We start from the raw sequence: 16,369 nt of genomic DNA on the forward strand, positions 1-16,369 counted from the left end.
CCACGATGGGAGAGGCCTTTTCTTGTTTTGTTAACTACAGAAACAGCTGTTCGGAGGGCAGAGAAAGGATGGACACACGTCTCTCGAGTGAAAGGGCCACTGATGGAAGAAAGAACCTGGAAAGCAACTCAAGAACCGGGGGAATTGAAACTGAACTTGACACGGGATCGGTGATGTAACTACTATTAGTATTAGGAATGTGAATGCCCAGTATAAATGAAAATGAGAATGGTTTAATAGTTAAATGTGTTGAACCGAGTTGTATGTGTAATTCTCTTGTTATATTCAATGTTTCGGTTGTAAATGGAGTGTGGTATAAGCATATCCACAAAGGGAACTTACCAACAGGATTGTGTAATATATGTCTAAGAATACAAGATAAGGAAACCAGAGGTAGGTTGAGGATTCTTGTCGCCACTGGAAGAATAGAAAAAGAATAGCCAAGAATGGTGGGAGGTATTTAGTGAAGGGGTGAATGGGAATTTAGAGAGTCCACCAGTGATGAGAAGAATAGAGCGTAGAAAGAGAAACCAAATTCCGTGTTGCTCCTGTTGTTCCTGGGAAGTGAAGGCCAAGAGGTGGGAAACGATAAAAAGTCGCCACGCTAACGGCAAAAATAGGAAAGGCGGGGACACTGCCCTTGCTGCCGAGGATGACGAACTCGGCTGCCGGCTGCAACCTGGTTGGCCAGAGAGGCAGAGGGTGTGGAAACCTGGACCTGATCCTCTTGCCAGGAGTGGTGACTTATTGTTCCCAACTTAGCCTGGCCAAGCCCTGTACCAAGTGCTACGAGCGTGTGAGATAGGAAGACTAACCCAATATGTTCTAAATTATCACGCTCATATTAATTCTGGATGTTATGATAGAACAGAATTGGAGAAGTGTGAAATCCAAGGGCAGAAATTATGGGTAGCAACTAACCCAGGGAAAGGTGGACTCAGTGTAGGCTCTGTCTCCTGCCCTAGGGGAGAACAGAATATCTGTTTTAGAAAAGCTGGTGTGTGGGGCTATTCAGATGGAGGGGAGTGCAAGATCAGTATAAGGAGGAGTTAATGAAGAGTGCCACTCAGGAATTCAAAAGAAGGCAAGAGAAATAGAAATTGGTACAGAAAAGCAGTGATTCGGATGAAGAAATAAGGCAAAAGACCAGGGATTGCAATTACCAACTGGAGGGAAAAACATGTTTATAGATCTTATAGAAAGATAGGCCAGGAATTAAATGTCACCTCATGCTGGATATGTGGGGGGTCTCAAATGACTGAATACGTTGGACGAACCCCTTGTAAGTTGGTGTTGCGGGCAAATTCATCAAATACCTCTATTCCTCCCACTTGGTGGCCAGGTCCACCTCATGGATATTGGTCTGGAAATTGTAACCTGGTGGAAGAAAATGAGGTTCATGATAGCGTGTGCATTTCTGGGTTTACTGTTTGTGTCATGTATGGTCCCATGCTTTATTTGGTTAATACATTCAGTAGTCCAAGGCATGCAAATCTCAGGCATGCCTATAGATCCTGAAATGGCAACAAAAGGAACTAGGTATAAATTAATGATTTTAAAAGATAACACCAAACTGGATCAAGCCGCCGCTAGGCAAGTGCCAGCGAACTTTGAAGCCAAAGCACTGGGAAGCTTTGGGGAAGACCCTCCATATGCTGAGGTGGTGTGTCTCCTTCCTCTTCAGCCTCTCAAAGGTAAAAAAAGGTAAAAGGTAAAGAGCAGAGCTGGAACTGAGGGTTCCCATCTGTTGTGATAGACTGTAAAAACTCATTAACCATTTTGGTTGGAAAAGACCCTCCAGATCATGGAGCCCAACCATAACCCACCCCTGGCACTGCCCCATATCTCTGAGAACCTCATCTCCATCTGTCCAACCCTCCAGGGATGGTGACTCCAGCACTGCCCTGGGCAGCCTGTTCCAATGCTCTACAGCCCTTTTCAGGAAGAAATTGTTCCCTGATCCCATCTAAAGCCTCCCCTGGTGCCGGTTGTTTCAGGCTCTTGGTCTGGTCTTTGCACTCGGGCTCTGGGGAACAGAGAAGCCACAAAACGTGTTGAAGACTTCTCTCTGGTAAAGCTGGACTCCATTTTTCCATCTCAGTTCTTGGAGAATCTGCTCTGTGGCCTGTTTGCCAGATGCAAGGGAACACTGAGATGCTTTAGCTGCCTTGAAAGGAGGGAAGAGCAACGACACGCAGCAACATAGGAATTTCAGGTCTACTGAAACCATTAAGTTGTGAGCAGAAGATACAAAGGCCAATTGCTTTATCATGAGCATCCACTGAATGTGCTCAGACACAGCATCCCAACTCCTCACCACGTCTGCGAGGAGAAGACGTCACCGCACCAGCGAGCTCCTGCCCGGGAGACAACACCGGGTGCAATCGGACTGACTGCCGCTGTCTTAGCCTGGCCGGGAAAGGTGGCCGTGGAAATGGATGTGACAAGTGGCGAAGAGGTACAAGAGCGAGTGGGAAGACACCAGAGGCAATGCCTGGGTTTCCAGAGTAAGAAAAAACAAAATACAACCAAGCAGGAAGGCAGCAGCAGGGTCAGGAGCATCCTTCTACCAAAGTGACCCCTGGGCCAGACAGGACAGTCCTGCCTGGGACAACCTGCCTGCACCAGGCAGAGGAGCTGCATGGGGCACAGTAGGGCACTGTCCCCACCCCATGGGGGCCATGGGGCAGTAGAGCCATGCAGAGGGTCCCCAAGATGGAGATCATAAAATCATCGAATTATAGGTTGGAAGAGACCCTCAAGATCATGGAGTCCAAACCAAACCTGGCACTAAGCCGTGTCCCTGAGAACCTCATCTCCCTGTCTGTCCAACCCCTCCAGGGATGGTGACTCCACCACTGCCCAGGGGAGCACACATGTCTCCAAATGCTGGAAAAAGAAAGGTTGCATGGTGCTCTCTAATACAGGAATATAAATAATATAAAGGATAATGGAGGGGAGGGAAATGGCTGATGCCATTGGGGTTTCTTTAGGTGGCAAGTGGGGGTGACACAGCCCAGGGAAGGAAAGGAGAGATTTCCTCTTCTGCCCTTAGAAACCCTTATACCTTCCACAACAACCACTGCCAAAGGCTTGACAAGAGCTCCAGCACAGCTGTCTGCAGCCGGTGCCGGTGAGAAACCTAAAATAGGACACGGGAGAATTTGCATGGGAGTGTTCACCACGCGGAAATATCTCTGCCTTGGGAGGGCTGAGATTGAGTGGGTTGGAGGTTCTTTTTGTTTTCAAACTCACATGAAATGAAATGCAATGCAACGAAGGGTAGGCGCAGGCTGGGACTGACACCGGAGCCTCAGCACTGGGTTTTATCCTTCATGGAGAAAGGGAACCAGGCTAAATCAGCCAGCTGGAGGCCAAAACAAGGGGGTCCTTTGGCTGTTCTGGGACGGGAGATGCAGGCAGGGCCACCAGTGGGGGGTCTGTCCTGGAGCTGCAAGGGTGGGATGCGGGACGAGGCAGCCAGAGCTGCTTCCACACAAGGAGGCACAAACATTTGCCATTTCCATGCTTGTTTTAGGAGGGTTAATATATGTGATGATGATTTTTGACCCACACATCGCCTGGGTTGGCATCGCCAGCCACAGGTTGGGTTTTAGCATCGTTCTAAAATGCTGGAGGGAGCAGGGTGGGACTGAGGCAGCACTGGTGACAGAGGGACAGACACCCTGGGGTCCATGGGCGTCTTGTGCCGGACAACCCAGAGCTGGACTCGGTTCTCTGGGGGGCCCCAGGAGAGCAGAGCAGAGGGGGAGCATCCCCTCCCTCCGCCTGCTGGTGATCTGACCCAGGAGACACTTGGCTTTCTGGGCTGCAAGTGCACATTGCCGGCTTATGTCCCTTTTGTTACCCACCAGCCCTTCTCCACAGGGTTGCTATCCATCCATCCATCCATCCATCCATCCATCCATCCATCCGTCCATCCCTCCCTCTCCCAGTCTGTGCTGGTACTGGGGTTGCCCTGACCCAGGTGCAGGACCTTGCACTTGGCCTACTTGAATTTCATGAGGTTCACATGGACCCCCCAGCCTGTCCAGGTCCCTCTGGATGCCACCCCTTCCCTCCAGCGCATCGACCGCACCACTTGGCTTGGTGGAAAAGCAAAACTGAAGTGTCTTGGGTGATGCAGAGACCAGGGAAAGGTGCCTGGCTTTAGCTCTCTGCCAAGCACGCCTGGGGAAACCCTTTGAAATGCTTCAGCCACTTTAGCAGAGAAAAATAACACCCCCACACAGCTGCCAGGCTTTCACTGCTCACGCAGGGACAAAGGACAGCGCGGGGACAGCACAGCTCTCACTCCGGAGCTCGCTGGCTCTGACACCCGTGCCTGTTTGGGAGAAATATCAATGGGAAAGACTTTGTGCTCTGGGATTCAGGTCATCTGAAGAACCTGGGGGTGCTCAGCACAGCAAACGAGCTGGGGCTGCGGGTGGTCCCAGCACCCCCACCCAGGGCAGCAAAGGGGGAACCATGGCAGCAGCAGATCCCACAACACATCCAGCACCCATCAGGGGGAAATAAAACACCTGAGTAGGGGCAGGTAAAGCAAGAAACCCCCACAGTGGGCACAGAGAACAGGACTGAGCACAACACATCCCAGCACTGGGGCTTCTGGGCTTAAATTGGTGTCCAGGAGCAGGGGGGTGCACGTGAGGATGCTCAGGGTGATGAAGGCATCAAGGTGGGGATGCCCGTGGGAGGGGGTGTTGGGGCTCTGAGGTGCCTGGGGATGTGTGTGTGTGTCCAGCCGTGCAGGGGACAGGGGGACAAGCACAGCCCTGTGACACACACGTAGTGGCTGCTGCTGGGTGTCGTGGTGTGGGACCCAGGATCACCCCAACACTCTGCCCTGGGCTGGGGCCAGGCGGGTGCTCCCCCAAACTGCCAGCACCCACTCCTGGGCACCCCCCCACTGGCTGCCACCCCTGGGCAGGCACAGCGGTGCTGGGCTGTACTGGGACCTGCTGGTTCACAGCAGGATTTCGGGGGGGGCTCAGGAAGAGTAGTCGGGCACTCCACCCTGTGCTGAGCTGGATCCATCCACCAGCAGCATGTGGAGGACATTGGGGTGCAGGGGGGTTGGGAGGGGGTTTGCAGGGTGAAGGGGCAGGATATAGGGGCACGGGACAGGATAGTGGGGTGCAGGGAGAAATAGCAGGGTGCAGATGGATGACGCCCACTGGAGGGCAGGTAGAAACACAGTCCATGGATCCCAGCCCACCCCACCAGCTCCTGGTGAAGCCAAACTGGGATAACTGGGCATTGATGCTCATGGCGAGCGCCCACGGTGTATCCCAGCAGGGCTCACCCCATCATGGGGCGGGGACAAGGATGTTGGGGGGCAACTCATGAAGAGCAATCGCATCCCCAGCCCAGGATCCCTGCTCTGCTCCCCCAGTTCCCAACACGATCCCCACACCAGCGGGACCCCAGGGCAGTGCATGGGGGGACCCTCACCCTTGGCTGCTGCCCCAGCCCCCAGGCGGGGTCCCACAGGGCTCTCCCACCCCCCTCCAAGCTGGGTGCCCCTGTGGGTGCAGCAGAAACGCCCCCAATATCCATTTTAAGACTTTTTTCCAGGAAATGGGAGCCAGAAGCCGCTGAGCGGTCACTGTCAGCCCCTGCCCACACAGAAGCCACTCGGGGTTGCAGTGAAGCCAGGTCAGCCGTGTTCATTGAGAATGGTTGTGGAGGGATTAAAAATATTTCCACTAGCTCTGTAAGAATGTATAAACCTATACTCTGCTTCTCCCTGAATAAATGCCTCTCTGACCGTCATGCAAAGGGAGGTACTTCTGTAAGAAAACAGCAACGTTAAAAAAAAAGGAAAGCGCTAATACACCCCGCAGGGCCCTGCCATGTCAGGGGGGTCCCTGCCCGCGGGGGCCAAGGGACCCTCTGGCTGGCACGGGGACATGGGTGACGCACGCGGACGCTGGCCCAGCACCCTGCAGCACCCACCCCCAGTACAGCCCCCGTCAGCAGAGCCCTTGGTGTGCAAACCCCTCGCCCAGGGGTGAACCCCCCGGGGACCATGGCTCAGGTGGCCCTGCTAGGGACGGGACACGTCCCCACGCTAGGGAGCTCCTAGTGATCCCATTGCTCCCAGTTCTACCTCCACCCTGCAGCTTTGCTGTCCCATCATCTCTCCCCATACCCAGGGACACCCCTGCGGGGGACACAGCACCAGTGTTCTGCAGGGCAGCAACACTGATGGGGACATCCTGGGGGGACACAGGGACACAAAATAGTACATTGTGGGAATGCCATACAGATGAGGACATCCCTGGGGGACACATAAGGACACACAGTGCTGCTGTGTCAGGGAGCAGTGGGGACATCCTGGGAACACACAGGGACAGCACAGACAAGCGAGTGACAGCAGAGGCTTACACACCAGCGAGGGACGATGCTGTCACCGCAGGCCGGGCAGCGCCGCGGGCACGTGATGGTTGTTATTGCTTTGCAGGGCCAGCGTTCCGGGGGCCAGGCTGGGGAGCCAACCTCTGATTTGGGCTTCAAGGGGCTTTCTCCAGGGACTGTCCCCCTGTGCCAGCCAAGGCCTGGGGGGGAGCAACTCTGTCCCCAACAGCAGGGCAGATGGAGGGGCTGGGATCGCTCGCCCGCTTAAGCCAGGGCCAAGCTGAGCGTAACAGCGGAAAGCAGGCAGCCCGAGGTGACACGGGGACAAGGGACACGACTGGCGAGCAGATTGGCCAGTGGCCCTGCCCCGAGCGGCAGGGGGCACAGGAAAGCCAAAGCTTGGGGGACAGAGCTGTCCCCAGCCCGCCGGGGGTGGCTGGGGCAGCATCTGGCCGAGACAAGGGACCCCCGGGCTGGGTGGCCTGTCCCCTCGCTGTCCCCGCGGGCTGGGCGCTGGCCGGTTGGCTAAGGCGATATCGCAGCAGTGTAGGGTGGCGGGTGCGGTGTCGGTACCGGGGCAGGATGGAGCGCGATGTAAACATTTCTGATCTGGGGGGGTGGCAAGGAGCAGGAGGAGGAGGAGGGGGCGAGTGCGAGTCCTTCATCTGCTTCTGGATCTTCTGCAGCATCTCCTGCATCCGCCGCAGCTGGAGGGGAGCAGAGCAGGGAGCGTGGCGGGGGCTGGCACCCCCCAGCCCCCTTGCAAACAATAGTGGGGTTGAGCATCCCAAGCAAATTGGGATCCTCGAGTGCTGTGGGTTGGGGAGGGAACCTCTGACACCCCTCCAGCACCCCCCACCATGGCTGGCAGCTGCTGGGGTCTGCGGGAAGGGTGATCCCTTGCTGTGGTCGCCGTTTGCTCTGCCCGCTCCGTGATCTTACTCACGATCTTCTGTATTATCACAAAACGCACGTTTTGAGTCAACGGATTCTCATGATTTAACAGTCTGTGAACTTACTGTGCCATATAACAGACAAAGACCTATTAAACGGTAATATGCTTAAACAGATACCTACAAAGGAAACAGGTTAATAAGGAAAGCATCTTGCGGAGTTCAGCAAGTTTACTGTGAGCTGTGTGTTATCAGTTAACTCTCTCAGCTTGTTGAAGTTCAGACCGTTCCGCCTGTAAAACTGTCTGAAATGATTTAATGATCTCTTGTAGAGATTTCTTTTGTCCTGCTCTTCTCGCCTTAAAAACAACATGAATTGCAACAAAGTGTTATACTTCAAGATCCTATTCTCCGGCCACTTTTCCCAATCATTTGACTTATACAGCAGCCACCATTAATTACAATATTTCACAAGATCTTCCTTCCTCCTATTTCCAAGTGCTTTCCTATGTTTAAAAACACCTCCGAATAGCGATTTCTTAGGAACACGAATGAAAACAGTCGTTCCCGACCCCATCTCGTAAGTAAAGACCATGAGAAGAGGGAGGCGGGGGAAGCACAGGGCTGCTGGCAGCGCGAGTGGGAAAAGTGGGGAGAAAGTCTTACGGTGCACTTATAGCACAAAGAAACAATTCTAACAACAACCAGTAAAACAATGAACTCGCATTCCTGACAAGCTGCTTGATTTTCAGCAGGGCAATACACAGAAGCATGTAATATGTACTGTAAAACCCGCAGATAACACGTTGATAGCAAACATTAGCATTCTCTGCTGCTAATTTCAACACCAGCGCCTCCTTAACTTCTAAGTTTTCAACCTGCTTATTGATGGCCTCTTGAAGATGGCCGATAAATTGCATGTAATTCTCATTGGGACCCTGATAATAGTTATAAACGATTTGGCTGCTTTGTTGGTTTCAGACACCTCTACTAGAGCTCGATATGCAAAGTCTGTTGACTGCCTCAGGATTTCAGAACTAATCGCTCCTGTAATTGTGGTGTGCCAATTAGTGTCTGTCCCAGGAGTTGTGGGATACCCACCCCTTTCAACGAGTCCCCAGCGTTCCGTCCTAAATGATCCACAGCTGTTACACTGCACAGGTCTAATTTTGCTTGAGTCTTTCATGGTTTTTATCTGATCTCGGGGCAACACATACACGAGCTCTTTTTCCTGTTAACTTTTGAAGAAAATGCTGCAAACCCCCGTCCTCATCCGAGTCATCAGATAACGCGGACTCGGGCGGTGCTGCAGAATCGTTAGGAACAGGGGCGTTCGGAACAGTGCACGTTCTCGCCAATACTTTCTAGCATCATAGCTATTCGTACAATCTGAGTCCCCAGGCGCACCCCCTTTCCCGTCACGATCAGCGTGACCGCATTGCCGACTGCTGGATTCACTCGCTCTTAGCTGATCTGATCTGTCACACAGTTCTCTTGCTCAGTTCTTATGCAGCGACTCCTTCTGCTCTCTCGTGGAAGTTGGAGGGTTAAAAGGCGGTAAAAGCAGATACAAAAGGGCAAAAATGTTTGCGACTTTAGCATTCTCAGCTTTCTCATGTTCTTTGGGCAAGTTGTCTGACTCCAATCGTCTGGACTTGCTGTTCTCACCACGGCTGGGCAATGGTACAGGAGCCCACCCGCTCGGCATTTTTCCTCCCCCCGCCCCGGACTGCTGAGCTGTCGGGGGTGCCGAAAGCACAGCAGGGGATGGAGTAGGGAGGGAATCCAAGACACGAACCGGGTGAACTTCACAGCGACTTTCAGGATACTTATCAGGCTGCAACGCTGCAAAAATTCCGGCAGCAGCAGACCGTTTAGCCTGGGCTGGTTGCGGCTGCCGCAGCCGCGGTGCCGGGCAGCAGAGCTGGGCTGTGCTCGCTGTCCTGCCTGTGGCTGCCGCAGGGCGCTCAGGAATTGCTCCTGAATGAGTCCGCCGCGTGCAGCTGTGGAGAGGAAGGGGCTGTGAGCGGCCGTGTGGCCGTTGGAGCTGCCGCGGCAACGGTTCCGCAGGCAACGGGCACCCGGTTCCGCAGGCAACGGGCACCCGGTTCCACAGGCGGTGCCGGCGGCGGCTCCGGCAGGCGGTGGAGCGGCCATGGCTGCGGCGGGGCCGGGGGACCGGGGCGCGACTGCCACCGTGCGGGGTCAGAAGACACGGCTGAGCCGGCGCGCCCGGGAGCTGCGCGCCGCCACCGCCGTGCAAGGTGCTGCCCCTTGGGCTTGGCGGGGACGGGCTGGGGATCTCGCTCCCCCCGTTGTCCCGCACCAACGGCGCCTTCGTGTCCCCCAGAGCAAGGGAGGCAGTTTTTCACGCAGTCATGCGAGAAAAAACTCCATGGGAACAGGGAGCGGCTCCCCCGCCTGTGTGAGGCCGTGCAGGAGGATGCCCAGGCTCTGGCCATGGCCCGGAAGGTAGCGGGAGCTCCCGTGTGCCACGTCCCCCTGCCCGGTGCTGGCCCTGCAGAGCCACCTGCTCCGCCAGCCCTCTCCGGGAGCAGACAGCAGTAGGACGTGACCGTCCCCATGCTGACGGGGACGTTCTCTCTGCCCGCAGCACAAGCCCGTCCTGGCCCCCGAGGTCCTCAGGGCGCACAACTTGCCCCCCGATCTGGCCGGGCTGACGGTGGAGGTAACGGGCTCTGGTGGGCACGGGCTGGTGCGGGGGCTGGGGCTCAAGGGACACTGGGAACAGGGTGCACCGTGGAGGGACCCGGTGCCGGCACAAGGACAAGCCCACAGGGCTGGTGTGGTGAGACACGGGGTGTTCACCTGTGTCCCACGGGTCCCTTTCCACCGCAGGACGCATCCGTGCAGGTCCTCCTTTAGCTCCCGGAGCAGATCCCTTGCCCCAGCAGAGCTCCTGGCCCTTCCAGCCTGCCTCTCCTGGGCTGTCTGACGCAGAGTCCCCCAGCCCTGAGGTGTTGATGTCACCTCTGCCTTAGCCCACCCACCCCCCAGAGCAAAGCTCTCCCAGTCCCCATCCTTCCAAGGGAGTGACAGTGTCCTGGAGCAACGTCCCAGCGTCCCCGGCTCTACGGTGGGGGGAGTTTCCCAGGCAGGACCCCCTTCTCCCGCGGGTGCCCAGCAAGCGCTGCCTCCAGCTTGGTGACCTCTGGCTTGCCCATCCAGGAGGCCCGGGAGAAGCTCCGGGCCACAATCTACAAACAGGCGAACACGCTCAACATGCTGGACTACCAGCTGAGGCAGCGCTGCCAAACCCGGGACAAGCTGCAGCAGCAGCTGCTGCGGCTGCAGGAGGAGGAGTCGGATGAGACTAAGAAGCAAAAGCGGGTACCCAGGACCCCTCTTCCTGGGGTGGCTGCACCCATGGGAGGCTTGAACCCAAGCCCTGCAGCCCCTGGGTAGGTGCTGGGTTCAGCAGGTGGTGTCAGCCCATGTGTCCCCGCCATCTCTGCCCCAGATGATTCGCCAGCTGGAGAACGACCTTGACAAGATGCGCGCCAAACTCCGCGCTGCAGAGAAAGTGGGCACCGTGTACGAGCGGGTGCATGATGCCCTGCAGAAGGTGAGCTCCTCCTCAGCGGGCTATCGTCCCACCTGCTCCCCCTGCAAAGGCAGCGAGGTGCCCCAGGGACTGTGCTGGAGGGACGTCCTCCTGGCTCAGCGAGGTTCTTCTGCTCCCCTCCATGAAGCGGTGAGAGCCTGGCCCGGGTTGCCCAGAGAGGTGGTGGAGGAACCATCACTGGAGACATCCCAGGCCAGGCTGGACGGGGCTCTGAGCAACCTGAGCTGGTGAAGACGTCCCCGCTGATGGCAGGGGTGGCACTGGGGGAGCTGGGAAGGCCCCTTCAACCCCAGCTATTCTAGGATTCTGTGATTCCATCCATTGTCACAGTGTGGGGACCCCCAGGGCTCAGTGGGGTGACACGCTGTGGTTCCCTGTGTCCCAGGAGGTGAGCCAGCTGACTAGAGACGTGGTGCGCATGTGGAGGCAGTCCGAGCTGGACGACATGGAGCTGAAGGACATGGAGGCCAGGGCCGAGGAGGCCCGCAAAGCTGCTGAGATAGCCCAGGTGAGATCAGCCAGGGCACTCTGGGGCCCACTGCCACCCTCCAGAGCCCACAGACAGCACCGTGCACCCAGGCTGGTGGATCTTCCTGCAATGAAGAACAAAAGAGACTAAGCTGGGCTGGCCCACGGCACCTAGATCCCCTGGAGCTACTCACGTCTTATTCTTGGGCCAGGATGCCCTGGGGCTGGGGACAACGTGCCCAAAGCAACAGCCATGGTGAAAGCAGCACTCTCCACCCTCCAGCCCTCCCTGCCCTCCATCCTGCCCACTTTCCTACCCAGCCCATTTACACGGCGGGGTCATTTATGACACTGGCCATCTCAGAAGCTCAGCTGGTTCACAGAGGTCCATCCTCAGAACAAGAAAGCCCTTGAGGTGCTGGAGCAAGTTGAGAGAAGGGAACGGAGCTGGGGAAAGGGCTGTAGCACAAGTGTGATGGGAGCGGCTGAGGGACCTGGGGGGTTCAGCTGGAGAACAGGAGCTGAGGGGAGACCTTCTGATCTCTGAACTGCCTGAAAGGAGCTTGGAGCCAGGGGGGGTCGGGCTGTGCTCCCCAGGAACAAGCGCCAGGAGCAGAGGAAAGGGCCTCAAATTGCACCAGGGGAGGTTGAGGTTGGATGTGGGGAACAATTTCTTCCCCAAAGGGCTGTGGGGCATTGGAACAGGCTGCCCAGGGCAGTGCTGGAGTCACCATCCCTGGAGGGTTGGACAGACGGAGATGAGGTTCTCAGGGACATGGGGCAGTGCCAGGGGTGGGTTGACGGTCGGACTCGATGATCTTGAGAGGCTCTTCCAACCCAAATGATTCTGTGGTCCCAGCTTCTGCAGCCACTTCTCTCTTCTCTGATACCCTCCAGGAGGAGCTGGCCAAGAGGGAAGCCGAGTTCCTTGCGGAGCGCTCCCTGGACACCCAGAAGGTTCCCATGGAGAGGCTGTGGCTGAGGGAACTGAGCGAAAAGAAAGTGCCAGCGGTGAGCTGAGGGGAAAGCAGCAGCACCGAGCCCCATGGGTGGGGGTGGCAGGGCCAGCTCCCCAGGGTGCCAGCAGCTCGGGGGGTGACCATGAACGTCCTTACAGGCAGCCAAGTCCGAGTCCAGCGTGGACGTCTCGACCCAGCAGGACCCAGTGGTGGGTGAGTGCTTGGCGGGGTGCAGTGGGGTGGGACGCGGGGGCAGCTCCGGGCATCCCTCTCTGCCGCTTTTCTCCCGCCTCAGCCACCGAACTGGAGGCCGACGAGTCCCAGAGAGACCGCGAGGCCGGGATAAGCGAGACGATGGAGGCGGCCAAGGCTGCAGTACAGTGCTCCCGCCTCTGGGTAACGGAAGAAGCCATCTCCCCAAAAACCTGAGGCTGCTCGTAGCCACAGGGAGCCGAGACCTCTCTGCTCGCTTTGTTTTCTTGAGGGGTTCTCAGCTCTCCTGTGGGCCTGGAGCCCCCCAGAGCCCCTCTTGTGTGGGCAAGGATGGAGCTGTGTTTCTCCACGCCTTGAGCCTGCGGTGGTCCCTGGTGCAGAAACCCCCCTGAGGCCACGGGCCAGCTCCTGCACCCTGCATGAGCACTGTGGGCTGAGTTCTCGTGCTGTCCCCTGGTTAGGACATCCCCAGTAAGATCCTGGCACAGGAGTCATCCTTGGAGGCCCTGGAGAACTACATCAAGGAGCAGGAAGAGCTGCAGGAGGAGCTGAAGAAAAAACTGAGGGATCTGGAGCTGAAGAAGGCTTTGCTCCTGTTTCACCAGGCCCCCAACAAAACCAGGTGCTGCTGGCCTCGGGACAGCCGTGTCATAGAATCACAGACTCACTTTGGTTGGAAAAGACTCTCAAGATCATTGAGTCCAACCATCAACCCAGCCCTGGCACTGCCCCATGTCCCTGACAACCTCATGTCTGTCTGTCCAACCCTCCAGGGATGGTGACTCCAGCACTGCCCTGGGCAGCCTGTTCCAATGCCCCACAGCCCTTTGGGAAAGACACTGTGCCCCAGATCCCACCTCAACGTCCCTTGGCGCAACTTGAGGCCATTTCTGTTTGTCCTATCACTTGTTACGATTCGGGTGGTGAGAGCCTGTCCCATGTTGGCCAGAGAGGTGGTGGATGAACCATCCCTGGAGACATCCCAGGCCAGGCTGGATGGGGCTCTGAGCAACCTGAGCTGGTGAAGATGTCCCTGCTCATGGCAGGGGGGGTGGGTTGCAACCTGAGCAGCTTTTGCAACGGATTTGTGGTGTCTCTGCACCCCTGTGCAGTTGTATGCATGTGGCTGTGGTTGGCTGCAGGATGCTGGAGAAGGAGCTGAGGGCGAAACTGCAGGAGCAAGAGGCCCGGCGGGACCGGTCGCGAGCCCAGATGCTGAAGAACGAGGAGCTCCTCTTTCAGATTGAGAACAGAATCGACCACCTCCTCTTCCGTGTGCGCGGCATCACCGTGCCTGGCCAGGTAGCCCCCCAGCGCTGGGTGGCGCAGTGACACAGCGCGGTGACACTTGGCGCAGCCACCGTCACCCCAGGTGGCTCATTTTGCCCACCAAGGTTGTTCTCTCTGTCTCCAGGATGATTCTCTCCTGTCCCGGGGACTGGAGGGGAAGGTCCAGTACCTGGTCCAGAAGTGGCAGTACCTGGAGCAGCGGGTGGCCCACCTGCCCCCTGAGTACAAGATCCTGGACGAGAGCAGCGAGGTACGTGGGGTGTCCATCCCTGCTGGGGTCTTCGGGGACCCGCGCCAGGAGGCTCCTCCTGATGGCCCGTCCCAAGTGAGGAGAATGGCGGTGGCCCCATGGAGCAGCTCAGCTCCAGGTGGCACTGGGCACTGCAGGGTGTTGTCCCCAGGGGATCATCAAGGGCATCCCTTGGGTTGTAACACTCACCTTCCCTTCAACAATTAACCCAGGGTGTCTTTCACAGATTTTCGTGAAGGCCAGGGATTTTCTGGAGAAGAAAATGTCAAGTGATCCTCGGAACGTGATGGTTTCCTTTGAGGAGAGAGACAGCAGCGATGACGGTAGGAGAGCTTAGCGGGGACGTGTCCCACGGCGACTGTCCCTGCCCCTGCCTGTTGGGATTTGTGACCATCCTCGCCTGTCTCTCCTGTCCCAGCAGAGCTCAGCCCATGAGTTCTCTCCAGACCCTGGGGCCGTCTCCAAGGCTTTGAGCATGGGTGGTGCTTTTAGGTGGGGATGTGGGAGCATGAAGGCGGCCGGTGGGGTGGCGAGCATTGAACCACAGAAGGAACAAGAAAAGATGCTATGGGGCAAGGAGGGAGAGCCTTGTCTTCAAAATCACCTGGTTGTGAAGAACAACCAGTGCTGGGGTCTGTCTGTGGCCTCTTCCTATTGGATGCTCTTGGAGGAGCCACTGAGTTTTTGGAGCTTGCCACCTCTTTTGAATGAAGCTGGAGCTGCGTCCAGCACCGCGTGTCTCCAGACCTTTCTGGGAAGCCCCAGCAGCTGGGGATGGGCCACAGCAGCGGCACTGCCAGGCCCTGCAGGTCAGCCTGGGATGCTGGGCAGGAAGAGCCAGGGCTTGGCAGGAAAGCTCACTGTGATGCCACCAGCCCTCCAAAGCGTGCTGGCTCTCCCTGGTGACACCGGCACAGCGGAGATGGCCCTGCAGACCCTCCCCAGCCCATTTCTCTCTGTTCGCTCCTCCAGAATCCTCTGAATCCTCTGAAGAGAAGGAGGACGAAGATGGCGAGCACGTCCCCACCCGGGAAGACATCAAGAGGGAGGGGCAGCTGCTGATCGAAAGCCAGAAAAAAGCCATCAAAAAGTAGCAGTTGCTCCACGAGAGCTTTGGATGCCCCAGACCAGCCCTTGTTCTTTGGATACCCCCACTACCCCTGTGTTTTGGATGGCCCAGACCATCCACTTGACCCTGTATTCCCCCGCCACCCCTTGTACCCTTTCTCCAACAGGTTTAATAAAGCAGATCTTTTTTTGTTCCTCCCAAACCTGTGGTCAAGCTGCAATGGGGGGTCCTAGGTCACTCCTGTCACCCGGGACGCATGGTGGTCAAACCCTGAGGAGCACTCACCTGGGATTGGAGGCAGCCCCATCGCCCTGGCCCTCAGCCAGCTGTTCTCCTCGCAGAGCTGGGGATGGGCTGGGGTGGGGACGGCGTTCCTGGCCAGAGGAAAGCCGGGGGCAGCCTGGCTTTTCCCCCACTTGATCCTGTGGAGCCAGCAACTTCCTGGGACCTCTGTCCCCCAGACGGCTCTGGGTGCACCAGTGGGCCGCTGTGTGTCCACAAACATCTGCCAAAGCCTCAGGTAACCGAGAAAGCCACTTCTCAGCAGTGACATCACCGAATCCAAGATCCAGAGTCTGTTGGTCAACAGCTGGGAATGTCCCAGTTCCAGGTATTCTGACAGCCTGAAGGTCATAGAGAAGAAAATCATAGAATCCCAGAATCAGACTCACAGAACAGTTTGGGTTGGAAGGGACCTTCAGAGCTCATCCAGTCCAACCTCTGCCATGAGCAGGGACATCTTCACCCAGATCAGGTTGCAGCTGGTAGAAATGATGACCTTTCAGAGCGCGCTGGTGGTACTTTGTCCCTTGTGCCCTGCCCGGATGTGCAGAGGAGACAGAAGGGACACTGGGAAGCTTTGGGGAAGACCCTCCATATGCTGAGGTGGTGTGTCTCCTTCCTCTTCAGCCTCTATGGCCAGAAGCATTCCCTACCAGGACAGCAAAAGTTTAGGAGGTGACTAGAACATTGATACATGAAATAATACCAAGGTTTGGAGTTCCAGCTGTTATATCCTCTGATAGAGGTCCACATTTTATTTATGTGTATGTGAAGTCTTTTGCAGAGAACTTTGGAACCATAATAGGAAGGTCCGTTTCACGACCTCCTGATATCCTTCACTGCTACCAATATTAAAGAACAGAATGGCTGGATTCACCATTCTAGAGTGAAGAAAGCCTGCGAAATACCAGGGAGGGTAAGCCGGGTGCAACCTGGAAAACGGTATTTTTCACAATCACCTTTTAGTCCTTCTGGGTG

The 16,369-nt window shown here is 56.6% G+C and overlaps 1 long non-coding RNA gene across 1 annotated transcript; it reads left to right on the forward strand.

Moving 5' to 3' along the window:
* The first annotated feature begins 14,270 nt into the window (after window positions 1-14,270).
* Window positions 14,271-15,311, forward strand: LOC139826785 (uncharacterized). The gene is made up of 2 exons (XR_011736922.1): window positions 14,271-14,363; window positions 15,013-15,311. It is a non-coding gene; the product is annotated as an uncharacterized lncRNA (long non-coding RNA).
* Window positions 15,312-16,369: the final 1,058 nt, after the last annotated feature.

This window comes from Patagioenas fasciata, unplaced genomic scaffold (genome assembly GCF_037038585.1).
Source record: "Patagioenas fasciata isolate bPatFas1 unplaced genomic scaffold, bPatFas1.hap1 Unplaced_192, whole genome shotgun sequence".
NCBI lineage: Eukaryota > Metazoa > Chordata > Aves > Columbiformes > Columbidae > Patagioenas > Patagioenas fasciata.